We start from the raw sequence: 27,181 nt of genomic DNA on the forward strand, positions 1-27,181 counted from the left end.
CCCACATATATGTATGTTGCATACAATGCACAGATTCCTTCCACCCCTGTCTCTTGTTCCATTTCCTCCCCCCTTCTCTCTGCCCATCATGTCCTCAGCTCTCTTTCTGCCCATCCTCATCATCCCTTTCACTGATCTTACCCTCACTCAATCTATCAATCTTCTCCTCACCCCTCTATGTCCATCTTCCCCATCCCTCTCTCAATGAATTGACTCCTTCCTCTCAGCTCACCTCCTCTTCCTGTCCCTATTTCTATTCATCTTCTTGTCCTCCTCTTCCTGACCATCTTCACCCCCTCTCTACCTCTTCATCCCATTCTCTCCTCTCTCTCTCTCTCTCTCTCTCTCTCTCTCTCTCTCTCTCTCTGCCTACACCCTCCACCCCTCTCTCTTTATCCCTCCTCTCCTTCCTCAATCTCTTTGTCCATTCCTCCCAGCCCTCTCTCTCTTATTCCATCCTATCTTGTGCCCTTCCTATTCATCCCCTGCTGCCCTCCCTCTCCAACCATACTCTCCACCATCTGTTTCAGTCTCCCTATAGCCCTGTTTATGCACATAGCCCTTGCTAAATAGGTGAATAAAGCAGGGTAATACTACCCCAACTAGGGCAACCTACACACCTGGGTGTAGGAAACCTTTTGTAGCCACTGACATGTAGGCTAGTAGGGCAGCCTGCAAATCAGGTCATATGGCAGGCCAATACTACCCACATGCAATACATCTGTCATGCAGGGCAGCCTATGCTGCAGGGTCTGATAAAAAACGATTTCCCCATACTTTCATCTCCTATTGGAGATGGAGGTTATAAACCACACAGTGCTGATACTGGTGAAGTTCGCTGTTTCTGTGCCAGATCTGGTTGATTTCGATCAAGGGGCTTGGAAGAAGATACATACACATGGTCTGGTTACATTTATATGACCACTGCCTATGTTCAGCACCCATGTGCAATAACCAATCACAGATGGCAGGTAGCAACACTAGCAGTGGAGAATATATAAAGCTGGCCAGAGGAGGCAGAAAATAACACAGTCGTTACCATAATGTGGGAGTCATTTATATGGAATCCAAAGGGGCATGGTTGCTGGCTTTCGGACCAAGGGTGTAAATATTTCTGGAATGGCTAAGTTTGTTGCTGTTCATGTGCTGCAGTGTTTAAAGAAAACTGTGCATGGCAAAGTGGCTCTGTACAAAACTGGCACTGAGGCAACTGTGGTGCACCACTGGTCATAGATGCCAGGGCTGAACGACAGCTGCAGATATGTGTAACGGTGAATAGGCATTCAACTTTTGAGTAACTGGTCAGATGAACCAAGGGGCTATGAACAGTGTTCCTGAAAAATGCTGTGTATGGGCCTCCACAGCAGACACCTGGTTCATGCACCCATGTTCACTGCTGTTCATTGGTGACAAAGGCTGGAATCTGCATCGTCCAATGCTTGATGACAGGTGACCTTTCCAGATGACAGATGACCATTGGCGTGTACGTCGTGAGAACTCTGAAAGCAAACATTCTGCAACAATCATCGAAAGGGCCCAGGCCAGAGGAAGGAGCGTTATGGTATGGGGATCTTGTCATTCTGGAGGCCAAAAGGGATCAAGACAAGAATGCATCTATCCTTTGGGATCATGTCCACACGTACATGCAGTTTATTTTTCCTTAACACAATGGCATCTATCACAGGTCAATGAAACATGTCATACTCCTCACAGTGTATGTGCGTAATTTGAAGAGAACCAGGATGAGTTTACTGTACTTCCAAGGCCACTAAACTCCTCAGATTTAAATCCAATCAAGTATCCGTAGGATCACCTTGATCAGGCTGTTCATGACATGGATGCTCAGTCGAGAAATCTAGTGCAGCTGTTCACACTGGAGTCAGCATGGCTCCACATTGCTGTTGGTACCTTCCAGAACCTCACTAACTCTCTTCCTGAATGTCTTGCAGTGGCCTGTGCTGCAAAAGGTGGGTATTCAGGCTTTTGACAGGAGGTCACATTAAAGTGATTGGATAGTGTACATACATGCTGCTTTATATATGTAATCTAGAAGTAATTATGAATGTGTGTGAATTAGCACCTGCCAGAATGTGTTGTCACTACACTTTACAAAATTTCCCAGCAGTGGTTACTTCTACCTGTTCATTATTATTTGGTTTTAAAAAAACTTTTTTTAAATTTGTGACTGGTTGCTGCTTAAATTACAAACCTTATCATTTATAACTTGGTTCATTCCATATCCTGGAGGCTCCTTGATTCTAGTGTTTACAGGACATGGTAGGTAAATGAACAAACGAATGTATATGTATTCATTTTGGTTTACTTTGATTATTTTATTTGTTTCCCATCTTTTATATGATTGTAGCAGTTCAAAATGGTTCAAATGGCTCTGAGCACTATGGGACTCAACTGCTGAGGTCATTAGTCCCCTAGAACTTAGAACTAGTTAAACCTAACTAACCTAAGGACATCACAAACAACCATGCCCGAGGCAGGATTCGAACCTGCGACCGTAGCGGTCTTGCAGTTCCAGACTGCAGCGCCTTTAACCGCACGGCCACTTCGGCCGGCTGTAGCAGTTCCATTGCTAGAGTTATAAAAAGAGAAACAAAATCAATTTCGGTATGGAGGTTGGTCCAGTATGTTCACATAAGCTGGCCAAGTCGTTAAGGGCATAAGCCTCAAGTTTTATGTTTTTATATTTTTACATTTTTCGTAATTTTTAGATTTTTATGAGCCGTGCATAGCTCATGTTCATGCCATTTATTGTTTGTCATCTTCTGTTACGGTACTGTCACCTCGTTTTCTTATTCCATTTACTGGCGTCACTTACTTCCTGCCTTACTTGCCCATGAGTGGCAGCAGCAGCGTGTATCAATAAGTGCACTGTCGTACCATCTCTGGAGCGACCGATAGTATTTTCGGGTCGTTGTGTGTCTGGCAGTCAGTCAGGGAGATCGGACCTGGAGCGGTTGGAGTTGGAACATGGCAGAAGTGCAGTCCGAACGCAGCAGCAGTGAAGTCGGGGACGGAGCACCAGTGAGGTGCGGACAGCCAATGCTCGCTGGCCGCTGGAGACACACATGAACTGTCTGATGGAAGGAGATTGGACCGGGATCGACTGTTGGTCGGTCGTTCAGTTGGTTGCCTCGTTGGGCAACGTGTGCTTGGTCTTTTGACCGTTTCTGGGTCTTGTCACTGAGTCATATTGCTGGACATGGCTCGGTTCCTTCTTGTGCAAAGACGTCGTGACCATTGGGTAAGAGTTACCTCTGCATGACTGTGTCTGAGCCAGTGTGTTCATCAGGTTGAGTCGGGATGGAGCTGCAGTGAGCTCCGGATAGGCAAGACTCGCCGGACCGTTGCGGACGCACATGGTTTGAGTGCCAACGACCTTGGTTGGTTGTTGGTAGGTCATCTGGTCAGACTACGTGAGTTAAGTCATCGACCGTCCTTTGGCTTTGTGTGTGTTTCAGCCTGTCATTTGTTCTAGTTGTTCATCAGTGATTCGTTTTACGAGTGTTCGAGTTTCTTGTCGCATTGTTTCGTGCAATGCTGTGTACCCTGTGCAGGTTCGACTGAGAAATGCTTTAAATGCTGTTATGCTGTCTGTGTACTGCAGTAGCCAGTTGGTTGGTTGTGACAGAGCAGCGAGTGAGTGTTTTCTTACCGTATTCATGCTGTTGGCCACAGCGTTTAGTTTTTCAGCTGTTGCCATGAACATGTATGTCAGTAGTTATTGTGCCTTGGCATATTAACACACTAATATCTGAAGACGTGTGTTACAGGTCTCTTCACCTCACTGGCATTTTGGTCTTGCACACTTTATCGCAACGCTTTGTGTTGAGAGACTCCCATAACCTCATCAGATTTTGGCAGTGTGCACCTATGACGGCTTGCCCTTTGAGACAATCATCTGTTAGCACCATACCATGGGAAGTTTCAGAAATCACTCATTATCACCCTGCCCGATGATGGTTGGGTCTTCGCGCTTTTCATCTGTGTTAAACCCATGTTTTTTCACTACTTACTTTACACCTTTGTCCCAAGGTCGTAGAGATGTACCTATTACTCGTCCATAGCGATTAAGTGGCTAAAGGCATCATCTACAGTGCCGGAAAAAATGCAACATCCTTGAGAACTGCATTCAGTGGCACCAAAATATAACATGTGCATACTCAGGGGTTGTAGTGTTAGTGATTCATTTGTCACGGTCATCGGCGATCAGATGGTACTCAGGAGGCCACACTGTGTACATTCTTTTTTGACTTGGCAGGCAATTACCACATTGAGTTTAGAGATGAACAATGTTCACAACATTCTTTCTAGGGCACAAATATGCCCCACTGACAAGTACGTACTCGTGCTGAACAGCTTCAGCCATTTGAATGGGGATGCATTATGGGCCAGTGAGAAGCGGGAAACTCTGTGGAACATTCCCACATATGCAGATTGGGTTCTGGACTCTGAGTAGTGCAGACGCATGTTAAGATCCACGCATTGTGGGAGCTGTGGTGGCCAAACGAACATCGTCTACAGACGAAATCTAGGCACATGTTGCTCCTGTTGTGTTGTCAGAGACCGTTGGGAACTGTCTGCTTACAGCAGGATTACGATCATGTGTGCCTCTGGCCAGACAACCACTGACATCAGGACACCACCAAGTGTGGCCACTCTGTGTGGTGTGCCAAGAAGGTATTGTAAATAAAGATGTTTGAACTGTATACCCAGTGTTCTGTTCATATTCTGTTTCATATCGAGGCGAGGCGCCGTAACTTACAGTCGGCAGCATCTTTGATGCTACCGCCAATGACCAAGAGCTGGCCACTGTTGCCCTCTGCGTGAAGGTCGTCGGGAGAGAGATGATCCTGTCCGAGTGTATTATCGCCTTTGACTTAAATTAATGAATTAAAATTATTGTTGAAATGTTTTTTAGTAATGGAGAACTATCTTGGTACAGAAAAATGGCATGTTTAAGATCAGATCTTATTTAAATTTGATACTAAGAACATCTGTATTAGTGTATGATTTCTGATGTGAAAATATACATCGATAACTGTGGAAGTTAAGTTGCTGCTCAATCAAGAACATTGATATGTTGGAATATGATAAAGATATGCATGAATTTTTTTTGTCTGTCGTCGTCATGTGATGACTGATTTGAGGACCGAATTTCATTGATGAATTTTGAAGGGTCATTGGATATTAAAGTCACCAACTGGTATTTTGAGATTTGCCAACATAGCTATTAGGTAGTTGATGCAATTTGGAAAAAGCAAAGGAGTTTTATGAGTATTTTCTACACACAAAATTGAATTTTCGACTCTCTCAACTTCCGAACTTGCAGAAAGTTAATCAAACAGTAGTATTGGGGCAAGGGTGATTATGGCCCAAAGTATAGTTATCCAAAATGGCGGCGATAACATCATACAAGATGGCGGGGTGTAGACTGGGCAACACTGCATGACGTCATCCAAGTTGGCGGCCATGACGTCATTCAAGATGGCTGTTTTTGGTGGGAAGTTTGAATTCCAACAGGATAATGCATTACACCACGGTTACCTCTACTAACCTAAGAAATCATGGGAAAATATGTCACTTGGGCTACCCCCCACTAACCTAAATCACCCGACCGCCACCTCTTCCTATGATCTGGCGCCAAGTTTAAATTTTGATGGTACAGAAAGGTCAATTCGCATATCTCTACTAAGCTAAGAAAATGGCGCAAAAGAAAGGACACTTGGACTAACCTCAGTCACCCGACCGCCACCTCCTCCTAGGGATTAGTGGGAAAGGACTCAGCCTGCACTGGGCTGCCGGAGAGAGGAAGGAGTGTACGTTATTGATTTTGGAACAATTTATTTACGGATGGGGTATATTTATCACAGTGATACAGAAAACACGCTCTGACATGCCACAACATCACACAGACTGGCAAATTACTCCCAAATAACTCATGTATAATGCTCTACACATGTGCTTGCCAAATGTAAAGTGTCAAAATAACGCATTGCACAGCCTACAGACATGTAAACCACTCAGAAATAATGCAATACATTTACATCCAGAGAGCCAAACAACATGTAAATTGTCAAAATAGTAAGCCATCTAAAAGACTCTGCAAACATGCTTGCTAATCATCAACTGTCGAAATCATACAACAGTCTTTATTTAAACAATCCAGTGTGTTCGCCAGGAGGACCACACTCCAACTGGCCTAGTACACAGTACCACCACCAGAGGGTGCTGTCGTCTGTTCCATGACGTAATCCAAGATGGTGGGGGGAAATGGCGGGAAAACGACTCTGCCTGTGCTGGACATAAGTTTTTATTTTGCAGACAATGTCTCCACCATGAGATCTAGACTCCAACTAACCTAGTACACAACACTGCCACCAGAGAGTGCTGTCATCCCTCCTGTGATGTAATCCAAGATGGTGGTCTGGAGGTTGAAAATGGCACGAAAATTACAGCCTGTAGTGGGCTGCTGGATAGAGTAAGGAAGGAGTGTACTTTATTTATTTTGCAGCAATTTATTTAGGGATGGAGTATTTATCACACTGATACAAAACACATGCTTGGGGTCATGTCACACAGCCCACAGGCCTGTAAACTACTCCTAAATAACGCCCTGCAGACATGCAAACAACTTCTAATTTGAAACTTCCTGGCAGATTAAAACTGTGTGGCCGACTGAGACTCAAACTCGGGACCTTGGCCCTTTGCCGTCAAGTGCTCTACCAACTGAGCTACCCAAGCACTATACTTCTGCAATTACCTCGTCTCCTACCTTCAAACTTCACAGAAGCTCTCCTGCGAACCTTGCAGAACTAGCACTCCTGAAAGAAAGGATATTGCGGAGACATGGATTAGCCACAGCCTGGGGGATGTTTCCAGAATGAGATTTTCACTCTGCAGTGCAGTGAGCGCTGATATGAAACTTCCTGGCAGATTAAAACTGTGTGCCGGACCGAGACTCGAACTCGGGACCTTTGCCTTTCGCAGGCAAGTGCTTGGATAGCTCATTTGGTAGAGCACTTGCCCACGAAAGGCAAAAGTCCTGAGTTTGAGTCTCGGTCTGGCACACAGTTATAATCTGCCTGGATGTTTCATATCAGCGCACACTCTGCTGCAGAGTAAAAATCTCATTCTGGAAACTCCTAATTTACCGAAATAATTTCAGTACAGACATGCAGACTCCTCCTAAATAATGCAGTAAACAGATGTGCAGACATGAAATCAATTCGAAAACTGCCCAAATAACGCAAATTGCAGCCTACAGACCTGTTCGCAAAATTATGCAACAGACACGCAAACAACGTATGCAGACACCATCTGCCACCTGCTGTAGGCCACACAGGAGGCTACCTGCAGTCCTACAAGTGACACGGCCGTCAGCTGTCAAACCACGCACAGATGCCTGCATGCATGAGGCGGCGATATCCCTTTCGTATTTGATACCTGAGAAATTCCTCTTGAAATACGTGTTCACCTAGGCACCATTGTTGACGCGACCGGGTGGGAGTGCAGGCGCTCAAGGGTCGCGTGCCGTCACAGCCACGAGCCGCCGCCAGACACAGGTGAAAGTTGCCTCTATTATCGGGTATACAGCCAGTGTTATACTGACATCGCACAACTCCAAGGCACACTCACGTCGGTCTCATACATGAGACGCCTCCGGGCAGCTCGTGATGACAGAGTAGCACAGGGCGCATTGTTCCTAGTGTGACATGAGAGATACGTCTAACTGTGCTTAACTGCAAATAGTGCAGAATAACATCGAATGCACTCTTCCCAGCGGTCCTAATGTGTTACCATTCTTTCTTTCAACACACACAAACGTTCCTACCGCTATGTAGAGGCTCCTGTATCCTAGCACAAAGGATGTGAATGAATCGAGCATTATGATTAGCTCTCATCGAATTTACCCACCGAATTACTGATGCCGTCGCTATCGAAGCACCATCCACCTTTTCTTTCTTTCTGCAGATGGGGCTTTCAGCAGTAAAATTATTTTGCAGAGATCGCTAAATTGCATTGACAGTTAAACCCACAAAGTTGTCTACAGATCATCAAATGTATACGAGACTCACAAGAATATTGGAAGGCAGGATCATATTTACCAGTGTAACTACAATTAAATATTATGATTGCTGCTACAATCTGACACCAATCGATGCACAGGTAATGTCTCCTCTTGATGACTGTGCTTCTGGAACAAATCTCAGTATCTATAGGGCACATAATTTTCCACGTAAAAAATCTCTCTCATACCCTTGTGGTTATTGATGTGCTGAGTCTATATGTCCCTCACGGTAGGACACACAGTCATCCTCTCCAGTCATGCCACAACATAAACCACAATAACTTAACAATGCAATATATACACATTTTACATAAACAGTGCAGTTATCTTTCATATCTGTACACCAACCAAAAAAATTATGGTATGCCTACACTCACACACGCTATATGTCACGATGCTCCTCAGTCCTAGGGAAGCACCGTCTGCCTTTTCTTTCTGTGTCGCAAAGTGCCATACATATCGTCAAATATGGAAAGACTCTTACTCAATTACACTGCTCTCCCACTGAGGACAGGAGCTTGAATATTAGAGCGTGAAACCAATCTCCAACACAGCAATATATCACTGCGTACCATGTCGATGTAGTAAACAAACAATTCATATCCTCCACCATACAAAATCATCCCTTTTACATCAACCAAATAATTTAGAAATCATTCATCCTAGGAAATCGGTCACATATACACTCCTGGAAATGGAAAAAAGAACACATTGACACCAGTGTGTCAGACCCACCATACTTGCTCCGGACACTGCGAGAGGGCTGTACAAGCAATGATCACACGCACGGCACAGCGGACACACCAGGAACCGCGGTGTTGGCCGTCGAATGGCGCTAGCTGCGCAGCATTTGTGCACCGCCGCCGTCAGTGTCAGCCAGTTTGCCGTGGCATACGGAGCTCCATCGCAGTCTTTAACACTGGTAGCATGCCGCGACAGCGTGGACGTGAACCGTATGTGCAGTTGACGGACTTTGAGCGAGGGCGTATAGTGGGCATGCGGGAGGCCGGGTGGACATACCGCCGAATTGCTCAACACGTGGGGCGTGAGGTCTCCACAGTACATCAATGTTGTCGCCAGTGGTCGGCGGAAGGTGCACGTGCCCGTCGACCTGGGACCGGACCGCAGCGACGCACGGATGCACACCAAGACCGTAGGATCCTACGCAGTGCCGTAGGGGACCGCACCGCCACTTCCCAGCAAATTAGGGACACTGTTGCTCCTGGGGTATCGGCGAGGACCATTCGCAACCGTCTCCATGAAGCTGGGCTACGGTCCCGCACACCGTTAGGCCGTCTTCCGCTCACGCCCCAACATCGTGCAGCCCGCCTCCAGTGGTGTCGCGACAGGCGTGAATGGAGGGACGAATGGAGACGTGTCGTCTTCAGCGATGAGAGTCGCTTCTGCCTTGGTGCCAATGATGGTCGTATGCGTGTTTGGCGCCGTGCAGGTGAGCGCCACAATCAGGACTGCATACGACCGAGGCACTCAGGGCCAACACCCGGCATCATGGTGTGGGGAGCGATCTCCTACACTGGCCGTACACCACTGGTGATCGTCGAGGGGACACTGAATAGTGCACGGTACATCCAAACCGTCATCGAACCCATCGTTCTACCATTCCTAGACCGACAAGGGAACTTGCTGTTCCAACAGGACAATGCACGTCCGCATGTATCCCGTGCCACCCAACGTGCTCTAGAAGGTGTAAGTCAACTACCCTGGCCAGCAAGATCTCCGGATCTGTCCCCCATTGAGCATGTTTGGGACTGGATGAAGCATCGTCTCACGCGGTCTGCACGTCCAGCACGAACGCTGGTCCAACTGAGGCGCCAGGTGGAAATGGCATGGCAAGCCGTTCCACAGGACTACATCCAGCATCTCTACGATCGTCTCCATGGGAGAATAGCAGCTTGCATTGCTGCGAAAGGTGGATATACACTGTACTAGTGCCGACATTGTTCATGCTCTGTTGCCTGTGTCTATGTGCCTGTGGTTCTGTCAGTGTGATCATGTGATGTATCTGACCCCAGGAATGTGTCAATAAAGTTTCCCCTTCCTGGGACAATGAATTCACGGTGTTCTTATTTCAATTTCCAGGAGTGTATATATCATCCCTGTATTTACAACTAAATGTTACGATTGCGGTCTCAGTTGAATGACATTCAACAATGAGCAAAGTATTGGAAATACACGTTGTTGACGGCTATGGCTCTGGAAATAGAAATATCAGTACAATTCTTATGACTTGGCATACTCTTCCCTCTGCTATCACAGCACTGGACTTCAAATCCACACCTTCCTTATTAATGGACATAGTCATTTCCTGTGCATATGTTGGAACACAAAGACATATTTTATAAGCCTGATGCTCAAGGTGAACCTATCAGGCACCCCCTACTACAAAGTATAATGCTTCATCAATAACTGATTACCTACGATCTAAAATAATACTGAGAGAAAATCAGCGATGGGTGGACTTGTCTCATAAGTTTTTCTTGTGAGTGATACCACTGTATCTTAGAAAGAGTCGTAATCGTCTCATATGTTAAGAAACCTGATCACAACAACTACTGTATGTTACTGTCACAAGCGGTCTTGATTCTGCAGGAGCACACAAGTATCCATGTTAAAAGCTATCCTTGCTTTATAAATCCACATAGAGCGTTACCTACGAATCACGTGGGTTTTCCAGACAAATACCAAGATGGGGATCGTCTTACAAACCGCCAGATGTTAAAAAACCCGATCCCAACAACTACTGTATGTTACTGTCGCAAGTGGTCATGGGTCTATAGATGCATAGAAGTATCAATTATTAAAAGCTGCACCTGCTTTACAAATCGAGGTACGACATTACCTCTGAATGAGGTGCTTTTTTTACACAGACAAATACCATGACAGTGATCGCAGGAGTATATAGTATCAGACCAACACGTCACCGACGGTGCAACCTCATAATAAAATTACTCAATTTAGAAAGTGATTTTGCTAAGGAACGTGGTATGAAACCAGTATTTGCGAATCCCTCACGCCACTGCAGCTAGATATTTCTACAGTATTTGTAGCGCATTCTGTCTCGATCCTTTGTCAGAGGTTCGGTGATATATCCACTCAGCTATAGGCGATGGTTGATTGAGAAGGATCACAAATATCCGCTAGAAATGACGTCCATGATTTGGAATCAGGTCTTTCTATTCAAGCACATACCTGCATTATATCCTATTGACAATTCCTTTAATGATTACAACCACTATTCAATCATATTTCTGGCATTCCCATATCTCGAAACGAGTCACCTTTCCTCAACCTAGCTGCTACAGTAAAATTCCAACCTGGTTTTAGTCAGCCCCTACACATCTTGCAACTACTCCCGTTTCTACAGCTTAGCGCAGGTGATCATTCCAATTTAAGTAGGACCTGAGCAGAAATCGGAGAAAGACATATCCAGCACCTTCTGCAACCGATGTAGAAACAGAACGACCTGAGTTAGTGCAACAGGACCATTCGGTGGAAATACGTGCAATGTGATACGTCTCAGAACTAGATACAGATGCTACAGACCGAAGCAGATCCGTGTCCATTCAAATCTATCAGCCCAATATCCTATCATTGTTATTCTCTACCCCCAAACAGAGAAAAATTAAGAACTATAGAAGCTCCACTAACTTCATCTTATATAGAACTCACCTACACACCATTGCTCGCGTGATGACGCAAAGTTGCGGTGGTGCTCCAGCGTGGAGAGGGAGATTTCGCAATGCTCCTCAGAATAGTGCAGCATGCAGCCCTCCAAGCATTCCTAAGGGTATACCTCGTCCCTCACCTAATTTGCACCTCAAACTGCTGCTGCTACTGCTGCCTGTGTGGCACAATCCTATTAAATATACAGGCACTGCAGACGCCGCTCTAAAGTTTGATCACCTATACTCTTGGCAAATGGTCGTATCCCACAGACTACACTAAGTCGCAAAAGACGCTCCCTCCGGTCCTGTTTAGTTGTTTGAAACACTGTTTCCTTACACGCTTTTGTACAATAACGAACATTTCGTTTTTCTTCCACGACTTTGAAGCCTGTGCCAGTTTCTAAACTGACATTAAGAAGTTCTGATCCACGACCTTTTGCAGGAAACTTAACATTGCACAGTGTAAATCATATTCTTACGGTGAATACCATAACATGCCATACATTGGCTGATTTTAAATAAAAGATAGTTACAACATAAGGAAAGTGAAAGACTTAGTTTGTGTTGTGTAGAGTCTCCAAACTACAGTCCGAAGGTGATTCACGAGCTCTACATTTAGACTCGTCTCTCACACTGACGGAATAGCTGATAACTCTACATTCTGTTTCGACTGATTCCTCATATTGCAGTTATGTATGCGATCACTGTTTCGGTGCTGTCCACCCCAGAAGGTATAGCCCAGCCACCAAAACTCTCTCGCCAACTCAAACAAGCGATGTCAGTCAATCATTATGTGGTAACCAATAGTGTACCAGCGGACGGATGGGATGGAAAAGACAACATCGATGTACTCTAATAATAAACATCACAGTTGATAGTGCGAACAATTTTAGGATTTTACACTAATTACAACACCAACCAGTGATGTGACAGCATGTTTCCCAATTTCAGTATTATAGCTAAAGCACCCCTTCTCCACTTTATGAGTATCATTGCGAATGTAGATAGATGACTGTGCAGTACATCCATTCGGTGTTAATTCTCAAGCACAAACATCATCAAAGTATTTCAGACAATGCTCTACATATTTCTAACACCCCGAGCATAGTGCATAATTTATGCTGACGAGAGTCACAGAGCATTCCCGCTGTTTTAGGGTAAAATTAGATGGTGAAAGACCCTCTCGAACTGTCACTGACCAGCCCACCCTGCAGCACCACTACCGATTTAATCTGCATCCGACCAGAAATAGGTCGCTACATTCCACGTCTCGTGAATAAATGGAGGTTACCAAGTCCTCGCCCATCCAAGTACACAAGATTTCTCGAGACGCGCACATATCGAGGAGCTTAGCACTCCTCATAGATGTACAGTAACAGATTTCAAAGTGTCGTTATGTAATAGCAGACAATTAAGAAGAACAAGAGTGATTTTTTTTTACGCGATGGAGTTCCAGATGGATGGACTTCGACGGATTGATTTAACAACCAAGCTATCAACTCTCAAGTATTCTTCTAGATTCTAGGATCGGTACCTGGAAGGTATTGGTAAGAGAGAAGATAAACACACGCACTCCTAAAGCTACAACGTTCTGCACTTAAAACGGGCTATAATGTTAGATCGCCTGCGCTTCCGACCTATCAGTTGTATGGAATTTAGCGCTGTTAATATTCCAATGTCAGAAATATATTTCCAGCACATGACATACATCCTTCTTCCCGGTTTCTCTACGATAAACTACGGTATCGATCCGTAAAACGAGAAAACTACTTCCTTAAAACACTGGCTATGCGTGATACGTGTACAATATAACTTTCCAGAAATTTATAGCGTCTACTCCTCACATCTGATCACGGTTCAGAAATTATACGATGCCTGCATCAGGTCTATATACAATGATCGTAAGTAGCGGGGGATACCTCCTACAAGGAAACAGATAAACGCATAGCAGCAGCGTCCGACATGTGAAAATTACAAGTCATTCCATCACTAACTCTGTAAACAGCGCATTTGCCAGGCAAATGTGTACACAGGGATTGCACCGCCTCAAAGCACCTATCACTAACTTAGTTAAGACGCTGAAGTCTCGATTTAAGACGCGACAGGGGGGATGGAGTACATCACATAAATCGAAGTCATTTAGAGGAATGTGTCAAGCTTCATCACACATGAGATGGAAGTACTCTGATGACCGACAGGTTTACCGTTAACGATCGCAAGTAGACAGTGCTTTAAACCACATACAGAACATGTGGCTGTATACGAGTAGAATGCAGGCTATGTCATGTGACTGATGCATCCGGACAGAACAGTGGAAAAGCTGACCTCCAGCAACTTCTTCTTCTCTAGAATGCATCAGTCAACCATTAAATCATACCTCGTTACAGCTCCATCTCAGTCGATCACCCCGTGCACTCTCTGTTATCCATTAACGCAGATGCAAGTAAGTTTAGAGGTGAATGGTCCTCGGTCTTCCTGAAAAGCATTAAATACAGTAGTCAACTCGCGTGTATCACTGATACCTCAATAGACATGCAGTATGATGCTGCCTTGACGGAAAAAAAGTGACTGCCTCCCTGATTCCCTTCGTTTCGATGTCGACGTTTTCTCAAATTCCTTTTGTTGCCTCATACTTGTTCCCATGTGCAAATTATTTGGCACCAACCAGAAGATACACAAGTACTTCCTCAATTTCCCCTCATTTTGGTGTATATTTGGTCAATTTATACCTATTCCATCGTCATTTTTCGCAATTCTATCTATTTTATGTCAGATTTATCCATGTGATCGTGACATAACCTCTCGTTCTGTGTTTTAAAATTGATCGTAAATGTCGCACAGCTGCCAACGCCTAGCCCAAATGTACTGATCGGGAGGAGTAATATAGCACTGTACTCGACTGTATCCAGTCACCTCCACATTTGGAGAGCGTTTGCTCTGTTTTCTGTATGTCTGTGTATATGCATGCCTTGTAGATGGCTCCCAGGACCCTCAGTAGACCCAAATTAGCATTCGAATGTGGATCAGCCACGCATTATATCGAGAGCAATGTTAAGATGTGGATCCACAATAAGCCGTGCACGGGATAGGGTTTGAAGGTGGATCCGCCATGCACAATGTACGAACTGATGTTGGGGTGCAGATTCACAATATACCACATCCGAGTTAGCATTCAAGTCTGGATCTGCCATGGACTATATACCCGGACCTAGGTTTGAAGGCAGATCCACTACACATCACATCTGCGAAAGGGTTCATGGCTGGACCAACCACGCATTATGTCTAGACACGTATACTATGTTCGAAGTTTGGTCCACCAGTGGGGGGGAGGTGGGGGGGTTGGGGGTGGACTGGCCATCTTGGATTACATCACAGGATGGATGACAGCACCCTCTGGTGGCGGTATTGTGTACTAGGTCAGTTGGAGTCTAGATCTCATGGTGGAGACACTGCCTGCAAAATAAAAACTTATGTGCGGCACAGGTAGAGTCGTTTTCCTGCTGTGCCCCCCCCCCCACCCACCATCTTGGATTATCTCACAGAACAGATGACAGTGCCCTCTGGTGGTGGTACTGTGTACTAGGTCAGTTGGGCTCTGGACCTCATGGCAAACACACTAGATGGTGGTGCTGCCTCTAATTGTTTAAATAAAGTCTGGTGCATGATTTCGACAGTTGACAATTAGCAAGCATGTTTGCAGAGTCTTTTAGATGGTTTATAATTTTGACAATTTACGAGTTGTTTTGCTCTCTGACCATAAATGTATTGCATTATTTACGAGTGGTTTGCACATCTGTAGGCTGTGCAATGCGTTATTTTGACAGTTAACAATTAACAAGAGCGTGTGTAGATCATTATACATGAGTTATTTAGTAGTAGTTTGCAGGTCTGTATACTGTGTGGCATGCCAGAGAGTGTGTTCTGTGTCACTGTGATAAATACATTCCATGCTTAAATAAATTGTTCCAAAATAAATAAAGTACACTCCTTCCTCTCTCCAGCAGCCCAGTGCAGGCTGAGTCCTTTTCCCACAAATTCCTAGGAGGAGGTGGTGGTCAGGTAACTGAGGTTAGTGGAGGTGAGCACTGTTTCACACAATTTTCTTTGGTTGGTAGAGATAGCCCAAGTGACCTTTCCTTACCACCAAAATTCAAACTTGGCGCCAGTTCCTTGGAAGAGGTGGCAGTCGGATGACTTAGGTTAGTGAAGGTAGCCCAAGTCACCTTTTTCCCGCCATTCTGTTAGGTTAATAGAGGTGTGTTACATTGTCCTGTTGGAACTTGAATTGCCCACCATTTTTCTGGGGGAGAGGGGGTTAGGTTAGTGGAGGTAGCCCAGTTGACCTTCTTCCTCCCAAAATTCAAACTTGTCGCCATAAGCCGCCATCTTGTATGATGTCACATCCGCCATCTTGGATGACGCCATCGCCGCCATCTTAGATAATGGTACTTTGGGCCATAATCACGCTTGTCCAATACTAACAGTCCTTTGAGTTAATTCCGTTTTCATTGTGACACCCCTCGGGAAAAGAAGCCTCTTAAGATTTTCCATGTATGATCGGAAGTGCTCATTACAGAGCACATACTCGTGTTATAATCTGTGTTCAACTGGCTCTAAGCACTATGGGACTTAACATCTGAGGTCATCAGTCCCCTAGAACTTAGAACTACTTAAACTTAACTAACCTAAGGACATCACACACACACATCCATGCATGAGGCAGGATTCACCGCGTTTCATGACTGAAGCGCCTAGAACCGCTCGGCCACAGCGGCCGGCGTTACAGTGTCTGTAAAAAGGGGGCATGGGGCCACATCTAATGTCGTGAAGGGGTGAAAGGGTTGACTGGAGAGTGGAATGGCGCTCTGTTATTTTCAGTTCAAATGGTTCAAATGGCTCTGAGCACTATAGGACTCAACTGCTGTGGTCATAAGTCCCCTAGAACTTAGAACTACTTAAACCTAACTAACCTAAGGACAGCACACAACACCCAGCCATCACGAGGCAGAGAAAATCCCTGACCCCGCCGGGAATCGAACCCGGGAACCCGGGCGTGGAAAGCGAGAACGCTACCGCACGACCACGAGATGCGGGCGTTATTTTCAGTGATGAGAATAGTTTCCGTCTGTATGCCAGAGATGGACATACAGTTGTATGGAATAGACCTGGTGAACTGCCCATTCCAGAATGCATTCGCCCACAGCACACATGTCCCATCCCTGGTTTCATGGTGTGAGGTGCCATCAGTTAAAATTACAATCACAATTGGTGTTTCTGCAGGGTAAAATAAGCAGTGCCTGCTACATCACAAAGACTGTTATCCCCATGGCACTGCCATTTCTCCAACAGTAAGGTGATGTTCAAATGGTTCAAATGGCTCTGAGCACTATGGGACTCAACTGCTGTGGTTATCAGTCCCCTAGAACTTAGAACTACTTAAACCTAACTAACCTAAGGACATCACACACATCCATGCCCGAGGTAGGATTCGAACCTGCGACCGTAGCAGTCGCACGAGTAAGGTGATGTGCTTTTTAAACAGGTCAACGCACGTGCGCATACGGCTACTGCGACGCAACGTGCCCTTTGCGATGTGCAACAACTGCACTGGCCAGTAAGATCACCAGATCTTTCGCCAATTGAACATGTATGGAACATGACGAAGCGAGAATTTACTCGTCGCCCAGAGCTTGCGAAGGCCATTGCCGAACTGCAACAAAAGGCACAATGTGCTTGAGACATTCTAGCGCAGAATGCCATCCGCCACCTTAATGAGTGTTTGCTTGTGGTAATACACGCCTGCGTTGCCGCCAAAGGGGAAACACTGTGTGCTGATGCGACTGTTCGGGCACCCTTTACAGTGACATATGTGTCTCATCTGGTCTGAATTTGTTTCATACAAGCTTACTATGATGAACTACCTATCACCTTACTTGTAAATAAATTGTCCTTGTCCTTGAGGATGTTGCATTCCCCGTCCCCCCCCCCCCCCTTCAGCGTAGATTGCCCTGCAACATTTCCGTTTCTGCCTCTGTTCGACGGGGTTTTGAATAGGTGCGAGTAATCGAGGAAACCAGCGGGTAGCGACCCTAGTAATGGTCAAAAGGTCGTGCAAGATATTGAAAACGATCCTTGACTGATTTTCACTTTTATCCAATCGCCTCGGTTGTGATGCGAAGTCCGCCGCTGCGACCGAGCGGTTCTAGGCGCTTCAGTCCGGAACCGCGCTGCTGCTACGGTCCCAGGTTCGAATCCTGCCTCGGGCTTGGATGTGTGTGATGTCCTTAGGTTAGTTAGGTTTAAGTAGTTCTGAGTCTAGGAGACTGATGACCTCAGATGTTAAGTCCCATAGTGCTCAGAGCCATTTGAACCATTTTTTGTGATGCGACGGTCTGTGAGCACCTGGACTTCCACTTCTTGCAATTCCAGGTTCTTCATTGAGACATAGCCTGCCACTTAGTATTCAGCCTTGTCTGACCACAATGGAACGTCTGCACCACCTGACCACTACATCAAGTGATGGTGCCTTGTTGACCTACACTTCTACCAACAAAACATGAATTGTTACAGCATTGTTCCCTTCAACAGCAGAAAACGAACCACCTCATGATACTTCATCAACGGGCTGCGCATTTCGTTTTGATTGCTCTAGCGACGTGCTACGGCACTGTGACACAGGGATTTCAGTCTGAAGCAGGCCTAAAAACAAACAAAAAATTAATTACGTAATTTTATATTTTCGAAGTAGTAATTAAAATTTTATGATTACCCATCGTAGGTGTTAGGAAGGCTTTCCTGTGTTTTTCTGGAGTGTTGTTATTGTTGTGGCCTTCAGTCCTGAGACTGGTTTGATGCAGCTCTCCATGCTACTCTATCCTGCGCAAGCTGCTTCATCTCCCAGTACGTACTGCAGTCTACATCCTTCTGAATCTGCTTAGTGTATTCATCTCTTGGTCTCCCTCTACGATTTTTACCCTCCACATTGCCCTCCAATACTAAATTGGTGATCCCTTGATGCCTCAGAACATGTCCTACCAACTGATCCCTTCTTCTAGCCAAGTTGTGCCACAAACTCCTCTTCTCCCCAATTCTGTTCAATATCTCCTCATTAGTTATGTGATCTACCCATCTAATCTTCAGCTTTCTTCTGTAGCACCACATTTCGAAAGCTTCTATTCTCTTCTTGTCAGAACTATTTATCTTCCATGTTTCACTTCCATACATGGCTACACTCCATACAAATACCCTCATAAACGAATTCCTGACGCTTAAATCTATACTCGATGTTAACAAATTTCTCTTCTTCAGAAACGCTTTCTTTGCCATTGACAGTTTACATTTTATACCCTCTCTCCTTCGACCGTCATCAGTTATTTTGCTCCCCAAATTGCAAAACTCCTTTACTACTTTAAGTGTCTCATTTCCTAATCTAATTGCCTCAGCATCACCCGAGTTAACTCGACTACATCCCATTATCCTCGTTTTGCTTTTGTTGATGTTCATCTTACATCCTCCTTTCAAGACACTGTCCATTCCGTTCAACTGCTCTTCCAAGTCCTTTGCTGTCTCTGACAGAAATACAATGTCATTGGCGAACCTCAAAGTTTTTATTTCTTCTCCATGGATTTTAATCCCTACTCCGAATTTTTGTTTTGTTTCCTTTACTGCTTGCTCAATATACAGATTGAATAACATCGGCGATAGGCTACAACCCTGTCTCACTCCCTTCCCAACCACTGCTTCCCTTTCATGCCCCTCGACTCTTAAAACTGCCATCTGGTTTCTGTACAAATTGTAAACGGCCTTTCGCTCCCTGTATTTTACCCCTGCCACCTTTAGAATTTGAAAGAGAGTATTCCAGTCAACATTGTCAAAAGCTTTCTCTACAAATGCTAGAAACGTAGGTTTGCCTTTTCTTAATCTAGCTGCTAAGATGAGTCGTAGGGTCAGTATTGCCTCACGTGTTCCAATTTTTCTACGGAATCCAAACTGATCTTCCCCGATGTCGGCTTCTACCAGTTTTTCCATTCGTCTGTAAATAATTCGCGTTAGTATTTTGCAGCTGTGACTTATTAAACTGATAGTTCGGTAATTTTCACATCTGTCAACACCTGCTTTCTTTGGGATTGGAGTGTACAAATACAGAAATTCTTAGAAGTAATAGATCAACTATACAGGGTGAACATTAATAAAGCCAACAAGCTGCGAGGACGTATTCCTGACTGGGAATGGAGGAAAAAAGGTCCTACGAACATGTGTCCGGAAATGCATCGCTGCCACGGTAGATGGCGCTGACGAATTACTTTTAACCACGTGCCGTGTCTGTAGCCCAAAGATGACGATTATGCAGATTGATGACGCCAGTTCTGGTAAAGGTTGCTTCTTCGGTAAAGGAGACTGATGACAGAAATCCCATAATCGTGACGGCCTGGTACAAAAATCATCGACAAAATCCTTCCTGCAGAGGGAAATCCGCTGCTGATAATCCTTGCCCTCGTCGCAGGTGATAGGGATAGCAGCGCTTGTCATGCAGGATACACATAATTGTACTTTGGCTTACACCAGGTTGGCGGGTCACTTGTCTGGAGCTTTTACTAGGGTTCGTCTCAATATCCTGTAGAATCCAGTCCTCCAAATCAGTGAGGGAACTTGTTTTGGCATACCTGTGCTGCCTCTCAGCCTTTTCCATCTCCTTGGCCGTACACAAACACCATCTCGGCTTGTTCCCTACATGAATACCGGACCATTCCACTGCTTACAGTACGCTGCATCAATCACACAGCCAGCAACACACAAGGAACACACGGCAGTTGGCCGGAGGAACTTGTGACGGCTTACACAGGAGCACAACCACCAATGTCTTGAAAGAGTTTCTAAAAATGTTCAAATGTGTGTGAAACCTTATGGGACTTAACTGCTAAGGTCATCAGTCCCTAAGCTTACACACTACTTAACGTAAATTATCATAAGGACAAACACACACACCCATGCCCGAGGGAGGACTCGAACCTCCGCCGGGACCAGCCGCCCAATCCGTTACTGCAGCGCCCTAGACCGCTCGGCTAATCCCGCGCGGCGAAAGAGTTTCAGTTCCCATAAAACTTATTACGTCTAGTACAGATGTGTTTAGAGGAAACCTACTGCAGAGTAAAGATCAGCACACAAATGACAGATCATTCTGAAGCTGGTCTTAGACGAAAAGACGCGTTATCTTCATCAGACAGAGTACACGAAAAATTAAACCCAGCTGCAATAAGATTGGGTAATAACTCAATAAAGCGGTTTGCATATGAGGATGATGTTGTTCTAATAAGTGGTAGCAAAGAGGACTTACAGCTCATGACAAGTTCTTACAGAAGTATAGCAAGGAAAGCAGTGTTGAGTACGTGGTTGTGAATAAGGCACCCATTTACAGTTAATGAAGACACTTTCAAAAGAATACACATATTTAAATATTTAGGAGGCATTTTCAACGAGCAGAATAGAATGGAAATTGAGATTTAAGGAACGGATCGCAGCGGCAAATAGAGGATATTTTGGATTATGGGACGTGCCGAGCAGTAACACAGTTTCTAGAAGTTTTATAATCAAACTGTACCAAAGTGTAATTCTCCCGGTAGCTCTGCATGAGCCTGGAACAATGACATTAAGGATAACAGATGAACATAAACTGATAGGCTTCGAGTGAAGGATAAAAAAGGAATTGGCGATATACAAAAAAAAAAGATTGATGTGGGCAAGCCAGTTACTTAAGGATGGAAGTGTGATAGGACCGTTTCTGTTTACAATATATATATATATAAGTGATGTAATAGAAAGCATCGGATACTCTTTAAGGCTATTTGCAGATAATGCAGTTGTCTATATCAAAGCAGCAACGTCAGAAGATAGTGAGAATTTGTAGAACGACCTGCAGAGAATTCATGAATGGTGCAGGCTCTGGCAGCTGACCCTGAACATAATAAATTTAACATATTGCGCATACACAGGAAAAGAAATCCACTACTGTATAGCTACACTATTGATGATAAACAGCTGGAGACAGCGTCTGCCGTAAAATATCTAGGTGTAACTATCCAGAGCGACCTTAAGTGGAATGACCACATAAAACAGATAATGGGAAAAGCAGACACCAGACTCAGAATCATCGGAAGAATCTTAGGGAAATGTAACTCATCGACGAAAGAAGTGGCCTATAAGGCGCTCGTTCGCCCGATTCTTGAATATTGTTCATCTATGTGGGATACCCATCAGCTAGGACTGATAGAGGAGATAGAGAAGATCCAACGAAGATCGGCGCGTTTCGTCACGGGATCGTTTAGCTGGTGAGAGAGCGTTACGGAGATGCTAAAGAAACTCCACTGGAAGACGGCATCACGGAGAGATTTACTATTGTAATTTCTGGACAGCACTTTTCACGAGGAGTCGGACAACATATTAATTCTCCCCACATACGTCTCGCGTATTGAACAAGAGGAGAAAATTCGAGAAATTAGAGCCAATACGGAGGCTTACCAACAATCGTTCTTCCCATGCACTATTCGCGAGTGGCACAGGGTTGGAGGGATCACATAATGGTACCGAAAGTACCCTCCACTACACACCATTAGGTCGCTTGCGGAGTATGATGTAGATGTAGACGTAGATGAAGAGGATGGAAGAGGATGCCAGTAGCAGTCTCAGGATCCGTTGTGGGCAGAAGGGGCCGAGGACGCCACGGAAAAGATAGAAGGATGATATCGACAGAAAATCAGAGGCGACAGGCTTGAGAAAGGGAATGGAGCACGAAAGTCAGGAACAGAAATGATTGGTGGAGAAACGTGTAGAATACATATGGCCTCACAGTCCAAAGCGACAATTAAGAAGAAGAAGAAGATGGATGAAAAATGAGGACAATAAACGGTACACACAAATATAGAATAGAAGCTTTTCAGAAACGGTCTTAGCTGGCTGCAGGCGTTGAACTGTGTCGTGTGACTGCAGGGTCGGAACTGAGTTAAGTGTTCGCAATGCGTCGTCTCTTCTGCCTGTCAACAGAAGGATTTCCATCGCCGCTAGCACTATGCGGAAGCGTTTTAGTCCCCAAATGACAGCACTCTCTTTGGCAGCTGGCAACACTATTGGCGGTTGGTTATGGCGTGCTGGCGGACGTGACGGTGGAAGTAGAAAGTGATTACGAATAACGAGTGCCATTTAGAAGATTCTTGCTTGGAACTGAGAGGCACCTGCCGTGTGATGTGTCTGCGTTGTGGCGGCCTGTCATGGTATTTATTGTGTACCTTTGAGCCTGATACACAGCTCTCTACAATGTCGATTCCACCGAGCGAGGTGGCGCAGTGGTTAGCACACTGGACTCGCATTCGGGAGGACGACGGTTCAATCCCGTCTCCGGCCATCCTGATTTAGGTTTTCCGTGATTTCCCTAAATCGTTTCAGGCAAATGCCGGGATGGTTCCTTTGAAAGGGCACGGCCGATTTCCTTCCCAATCCTTCCCTAACCCGAGCTTGCGCTCCGTCTCTAATGACCTCGTTGTCGACGGGACGTTAAACACTAACCACCACCACCAATGTCGATTCCAATATGACAGAGTGGTCCTGCTGCAGGATAAATTGCTATGAGATGACGTGGAGGTATTTGTGGTATTTCCTTCCTTCACTGGCTGCGCTTACAGTGGCTCACATGGTGTCTATCGGATCGGCAGACCTGCATCTGATTCTGTCTAGATTCTTCATGAATCGCAAGAGGGTTCTAGGCGCTTCAGTCCGGAACCGTGCTGCTGCTACGGTCGCAGGTTCGAATCCTGCCTCGGGTATGGATGTGTGTGATGTCCTTTGGTTACTGGGGTGTAAGTAGTTCTAAGTCTAGGGGACTGATGACCTCAGATGTTAAGTTCCAAAGTGCTTAGAACCATTTGAACCAATCCCAAGAGACCAAATGTTGGAGCATCGTGAAAATACTTCACGATAGCTGGCCGTAGATGAGCTGGGATGAAAAACAACAATTTCCATCTCTTTATGTCATAATTCTTCTTGTGCCATGGTCTTTCTGTCAACTGGAATTCCTCTTTGGTCGGTGCCTTCAAGGCTTCTACGGTTTTCAGCAGTGCAAGATCTTATCTCAGTTAAACGGCAACGTCATTTAATGCAGCGATGACTGAGATTTTATCCACACTCCTGTACTCTGCCAAAAGACTTCTTAAAAGTCGGTCAGCGACCTCATGTTCGCCTCTGTTTTTGTATATGATTTGACAGCGCACTGCTGAAGCCTCAATGTCCATCTCAACAGTCGATTCAACGAATCCTTCAAGGTATTTAACCAGCACAGAGTGGTAATCTATCACAATGGTGAATAGTTCCCAAATAAATACGACCAGAACTTGTTGCCAAATAACAGAACTTGGTCGCCCAAACAACTGCAGTGTGCTATTTCATGGTTATAGAGTAGTACCATATTTTCAGCCCCATCCTGAATTCACGCTAGAATTGCACCTATCCCATAACCATTAGCGTCATTGTTAAGTTCTGTCTCGACATTCTTCTCAAGCAGTGCCAGCAGTGGAGAAGATACACTTATCAGCCAGAATATTATGACCACTGACCTACTGTTGATGCGATAGCAGCGTCACCTGGTGAGGTAGTAGTGGTAGTGGTAGTGGTAGTCGGGTACAATCCTTCGTCGCTGGCGCTAAGCTCTCCATCTTAAACTGGTTCTGCTGTTCCTATGCAAATAACTTTAGGGATCAGTTGTAGCTGCACATGACAATTGGTGATCCAAATTTCTCCTTGACCATCTGCAGTACTTATAATCGCCGCTGGCACATGGATTTCTTTTGTGAACCTGAGTAGCATTCTGCTTTTTGCAATGGGCAGAAGCTTTAGAGTTTAACTGAGCATCTAGACTGATGACAGGAACTTGTCTCGTTGACGATGGCAGGATAACACATCTTCAATGGCAAAGAACTGCTCAAAGCAATTGCTATTATAAGTGCTTGTTGGAATATCTTTGTCCACAGCCTATGGACTGCTTGTGATACCTGCAGGAAGTCCTACCCGGAAAAAAAATAAAAAAGAAAGAAACATCGTGAGTACATTCTATTAAAACGACAAATTCTAAAGGTGTGTTCTGTCATTGATAGTTGTTTTCACAATACATGGTCCTAGCAGCTGGATGTATTTCCCATCTGTGACGTTCAGCACAATCGTACTCATATTACAGAACACAATCTTCTTTAGCTAGCTATGGTAAGCAAACAACATTACAGAAAAAGAAGACCCTAAGATGACTACCGCCTGAACAGTTTGGCCATCTATAATGATGTCGATGATATTTCCTGATGTCATAGCAACTGTTGTCGAAGGAGAATTTTCATCTATGATGGCCTCCATAGTTGGTCGCTTCGCTTAGTTTTCCTGGATTCGGTGGCTAGGCGAGTGGCTAGTTCCTCTGTATAGCGATGGGGAGCAGTAAGGCGTTTTGGTGAAACATACCTGCGTGTTGTACTCTGTTCTCCGAATGTCTGTTCTTCAGCGGAATGTTAGTTGTGCCTGCGTTGGTCAGATGCTGGATTGTCGTCTGCCGGCTGCAGTGTAAGTCCAAGTCTGCCAAGTCCATTCTTCACCACGTGTTCGACTGGTGATACAAACTGGTATTAAAGACGGATATAGCTCTTCTTCAGTATTCTACATTACCTTCTGAGGTAAGGGGAAGACATTCGTCGCTTCTGTCTCTTGTGTACTCAGTCTGGGATTTCTGGCTGCTATAAACCGCTTCATCTCTTCTCTTACTACCTGGCGGATGATAGAGGCCAGTTCATGGTGGTCTTCTGCAATTGCCATAGGAACCACATTCGGGAGCCGATCGTACCTGTTTCATCCCACTCTTGTATTTCCTTGACGCGTTGTCTCCATTTGACGAATTACTCTGTTGTTGTGACATGTTTCACCAGAGGAGTTTGGTACGCATCTCCCGTGACTACTTTCATCAAAATGTCGTTTCTCCAAGACTTTGGACCCTGTTCTTCAGTTGTCCTTCCACTAAGCGGATTTACTGCTGACTATCACCAAATATTTTGCAGTGAACACATGGTGTGTCGTGTTTTTAAATTAATTGAAAAGCCACGATCGCTTCAATATCGTTTACTAGATGACCGGTTTCAGCACTCTGAAGGTGCAATCATCGGATCTGTAAAGGTATAACATAACAGGTTTGAGAGAGGGCTTACATGATTTAACTATATACATTGCAATTATTACAGTATCCCATACCTGAAACGTGGTTTAACATTTATAAAACCATATGGACATCATGGCACATGAGGCAGACCATCTGATAAAAATCATTGTCACAACCAATAAAAAATAATAAAAATCTGCTCTCGTGGTCGTTCTTTCCATAAAATATAAAACTGAAGTCACCAGATGAAACTACCACTGCTCGCCTAACACCGGTCGGCATCATCACTGCCCTATTCCGAGCAGGCTTACCTGCTGTGATTGTAGCGGTTCACAACCGGCCACCAGATAGCGCTGTCCAAGCAGCGCATACATAGTCCCACGGCATAACCACTCATTACTACTAAAACACAACTTTACTATAACTGCTTGTCACATAGCCATGCAATGCCCACAACTGCGCATACATTTCCTGTACATACTATAATCACTACAAAGTACGTTAATTACAAAGTAAAAGCATCTGAGACACAGACATTATCCATTAGCGCCTTACAAAACTACATATTATAATTTACCTTTATTCATATAAGAACGTCAGGAATATGCACACAGAAAGCTGTTCATAACACGACTTAGGTACAATGTGACGAGCGATTAAAACCTGTGTGCTCGTATTTACCTGTCTAGGAACTATGGTCTTAGGTACTGTAAGCGCTAAAAAAGAACGTATTAACTTGCTATAAAGTCTCTCACCTTCTATACATCCGTTATGAGCAAGGTACGAATCAACTACGAAAACCTACATAGGCACATGGAATTAAGGAATGCCAGGTAAGAAGCAAACCGAAGGGCACAGGAACAGGGGGGGAAATCTTGGCCCGCATGTCATTTTCCCCCCTGTTCCTGCTACTCCACATTGGAGGCAGGACAGCTCGTGGCAATATCATATATCGTCGGTCAAATCAGTATCTTGGGTACTATCCAAAGATTTCTATGGATTTTGTGTCTTTTTGCCTATTTGATGCACTGCCGCTTTCACTATTAAATTCAATATTTTGGGTGCTATACAAGGATTTCTACTGGGTCTTGTGTTTTTGCCTAGGTAATCTTCTGTTGTTTTTACTATTTAATCTCTCAAAGTTATCAGTTCGTCTTCGATTACGTTTCTGTCTCCTTTGTCCCTCAATCATTGTCTAAGCTCCATTTTAAACTCCCAACAAACTCTGGTTTTTCA

The sequence above is a fragment of the Schistocerca nitens genome, chromosome 7, assembly GCF_023898315.1.
Source record: "Schistocerca nitens isolate TAMUIC-IGC-003100 chromosome 7, iqSchNite1.1, whole genome shotgun sequence".
Taxonomy (NCBI): domain Eukaryota; kingdom Metazoa; phylum Arthropoda; class Insecta; order Orthoptera; family Acrididae; genus Schistocerca; species Schistocerca nitens.